Source organism: Apis dorsata, unplaced genomic scaffold, assembly GCF_000469605.1.
Source record: "Apis dorsata unplaced genomic scaffold, Apis dorsata 1.3 scaffold_256, whole genome shotgun sequence".
NCBI classification, from domain to species: Eukaryota; Metazoa; Arthropoda; class Insecta; order Hymenoptera; family Apidae; genus Apis; species Apis dorsata.
In genome coordinates, this window is record NW_006263534.1 from 807,092 (window position 1) to 811,175 (window position 4,084).

Sequence of the window (4,084 nt, forward strand, 5' to 3'; positions counted from 1 at the left end):
TCGTGTCTATAAGGCATAAAGGGGGCAAACGGCGGGATTTATTAATTACCAGTGATTTATCGTAACGCGCTTTATGACCGACGGTACTGTTACTCTCTCTCCCCACACCGGCAGACTTTCAACGGCTAGCGCCATTATTGACGCCGTGGACCGCGTGCCGACACTATCAGAAATTTATATCGTACGTATGCGCGCTTTATTATTGCTCCTTTTATGCGCCGGTTGTGTAATTACGCTGCACTGTTATAATTAGAAAGCAACGCCGCGTACAACCGTTAGAAAAGCCGCGTACACTCGTGCACACTGGTCAGACCTTAATTATCGCCTCCTTCCCACAAATTGCGTATCTTTTTCCATTTTTCTCCTATTTTTCTCTCTTTTTTTTTCTCTTTTTTTCGTTATTGTTCGGCATCGGTGATCCGTAGCCCGTCCACATCCGTTTCTCTTTGCCGGAAGCGCTGTTGCGCCATCTCATCTCATATACGCTAATAATTCGCTAATAATCGTTAAATCGGAATTCTTCTGTAGATCAGAATTTCGTTCAAGGATTTCGAGCGATGTGTAATTAAAATGTATACACTTTTTTTAAAAAGTGGCTCTTTAACAATTAATAAATTATTAAAGAAAACTGTTGCAACTTTGCAACAACAATTGTTTCTCGTTCGACTCGAACGATCCAACCGTTGATCCAGATCGAGACTATTCCCAAGCGAAAAGAAGCTAATATCTCTCCAAAAACCAAAAGAAAAACGATACCACTCTCGATCCAATATCTTGCCTGTTCTCCCTCGGCTCGCAAATGTCAAGAACGTGGCGTCGAAGCGAGCGTCGAAGGATCGACGATAGTACGTAACGGTGTATATCCGCGCGGAACAAAGGATTGATCGACAGGTTCACCACGGATCAAGGTCGCTCCTCCAATTTCGCCCCTCGATCGAGCGAGCGACCAGCTGTGCTGCCGCGCTCCATCCGGAAGAGGAGAAGGCGCGAACAACCGTTCCCTCCTATTCGAAACCATCCATCCGCCTAAGAAAGCCGCGAACACGTTTTGCGCTTCGCCGTCCGGCCGACGAGATCTCATCCACGCTCCCTCTAACGGTAGCCAACTCGGTCCATCTCTCTCTCTCTCTCTTTCTCTCTCAGCATCTTTGACTTGATACAGTTATGCGAACAGCCGCGGTAATTTTCAACCGCGGTCAGAAAAGGCGTGGCGCTCCGATCAGCGGAGAGGATTCAGGTTCAGGTTTGGAGAGGTCGAGGGCGAAGCCTGCTTCGTGAAGCAGCCGTTGCGGAACGATCTCTCTCTCTCTCTCTCTCTCTCTCTCTCTCGAGGATTCTCTCTTTCGAGGATGAGTATAGCGGTGTTTCTTCGGAATTTGAGGCGTGCGGCTCGCCACGACCCCTGCAACACTTGCGTTAATCGCACGAATTAATACCTCTTGGGAATTTCGAGAGAGGGAGAGAGAGAGAGAGAGAGAGATTCTCTTGCTTGTTGTTTTTCCAAGCGGAGCCGATCNTGGTCGGTACACGTGAGAAACTGGACGGCCGATTTGATCTTTGACACGAGAGTCGATGGCGATCGAACTTGGCACTAAGTTTTTTTTTCCCCCTCGTGGCGATGGCGCGCAATAAGAGCGATAACGATAATGATTAACTGTAAATAGGTATGACGTTACCTGTTCGATAATTCGTTAATTATCGGAACGGATGGATAATAATAATAATAGCAATAATGATGATGAGAAAAATACGATATATATCGCGTTTAGAGAAAATTGAAAAATATCTGTGCAATGTACCCATCGTGATGGAACTTTCAAAACGTTCAGAAACATATTTTTGTGTCTTTCAGAAAATGAAAATGATGATGATTGACGACGAGTCTTCGTCTCTTCGTGGGGAGGATGAAAATAATTTCCTCGTGTCGCGAGGAAGTAAAAACATTTCGTGGAACTGGACTATTTTTCACGGTCTATCGATCGGAAATCTTCCGTAATCGCGTCCCCGATCGAGAAGGGAGGCTCGTGCAATCGTGGTCCGACCTTCCGAGCGACGAAGCGCGCGCTTCGTTTCACTTTCGCAATGGCGGCTCGATTAATCCATCGTCGAATTTCGAGGACGCCTTGTTGCACCCGTCCTCGAATCCCGTGTATTCGTTTCATATAATACTCGTATATAGTGTGGACCGCGTAACCGAACTGAATTGTTGTGTCGTTATTAGTTTCGATTCTTTTTTTTTTTTTCTTTCTTTTTTTCTTTTTCGTATCAGGACACAATTTTCAAGGATATTTTTTCTTATATATTACTCTATAATTCCCTTTAACTATCGGTTAACAGGCATCTTAACAGCAAACAATTTTTTTTCATCCAATGAAAAGAGAATTACAGGGTTGTTGTATTAAAGAACGTATCGAAGAAGGTGATCTTGAAGATTTATTTATTTTTCAAAAAAAAAAAAAAGAAAGAAATCAAATCTTGCCGTCACATTAAAGATCCTTCAAGATCTTTAATGCCATAAGACTATTTCCCCTTTCTTAACGAAATAAAATTCGTAAGAAATAGGGGAGCGGAATCTTCTAAATTACTTACGCCTCGATCGAATGATACATATCCCGATAAAAAAAAAATCTGCGAAGAAAGTGTCTCAAAAATGCTTTTAAATTATTCGTAGAAGGTGTCGGGGAAGGTGAGATCGTAAGAAAATCGCGCGGGAAATGGACGCGCGTAAGCGTCTGGCCGTGTAAATCGACAGGAACGCTCGCGATGGAAATACCAGGTCAGCTGTCCGGATTGGTCGAGATAGGATCTCTCGAAGCGTTTCGAGGATTTAGCAAGCTGCCGGCAGAGACTTTCGTTCCGGTGCCCTACGAACACCCACGTAAGGTAACGCCGCGTTGTGTGTATCGATAGGTGAGGGCACGGTTACCCATAGATCGAGCGCGGCTATCGACACGTTTCGAGAGGAGCACAGGGAGGAGAGGTAGGAGTATAGGAGGAGTAGTGCGCGTACACACGCTTGTGTACACACGCTTGTGTACACACGGTTGGTGCACGTGCAAAACGGTCGCAAATACAAGCGCTCGAATCGGCCACGTTTAACGCTCTTCCACCGCGGTGTGTTGTATGTTTGTGTGTGTGTGTGTGTGCAGTAGTAGGTGCGCGACTAGGCCAACGTGTAAACCTGAAACGTAGTCTGGCAGGGCGTGGTCGGGGTTTATGTAAGGCGTACACGTTTTTTCGTCACCCTGTTTCGCGGTCCCTCTCGATTTATCTCGAAGCGACTTCGTACTCCCGCGCTTCGGCCTCTAACGAGCCTCGTTAACGAGCGGATCGATCGTTTTTCCCCTCCCTCTTTTTTTCTCTATCTCTCTCTCTTTCTCTCTTTCTTTTCTATTCTATCTTTTTTTTTTTTTTCTTATTTTTATTCTTTGGGAAACGGAACGAAACCGGCTAGCTCTCGCTCTTGCACTCGTTCCACTTTCGTCCACGACATTTGCCACTAATTTGTTGGCTTTGTCTCGAGTGCTAAACTCGGGTACATCGGTTTCCTTTTAAAGCGCGTTCCCACGTACGATCTCAAAGTCGAGGCTCTGCTACGATCCGACGAAAAATTCGTATCGATCATTTCGACGATATTTGTTACGTTCAACGATCTATAGTTTATTTATGACGATACACGAGAGAGTCCATTCGTTTCGAAATATTGAATATTGGGAGGAAAAGTTAATATGGATAATTTAGATTAGATTTATTCGTATACATTGACATTTCCGCGAGGCAAGGATGTCGCTCGATCCCCTCATGTGAATGGGATGATCTTCGTTCGCCGGCTCGATTCATGGGATCCGCTGACATTTCACCCGTTGATAAATGTGGAAGAGGGCCGCGATCGTGTGTCAGGTACTACGGTGCACGCGCCCATGTATCGTGTGCTCCTCTACCCACGATCGTTTCCCCTTTGATCCTTCCCTTCGTCTCGCGAAAAAGAATCGAACCGAGAGAAGTGAAATTATGCTCCTCCTCGGTTTGACGAACCGCTCTCTTACCTTACGTAACTATCCCGTCTTATATATATATATATATA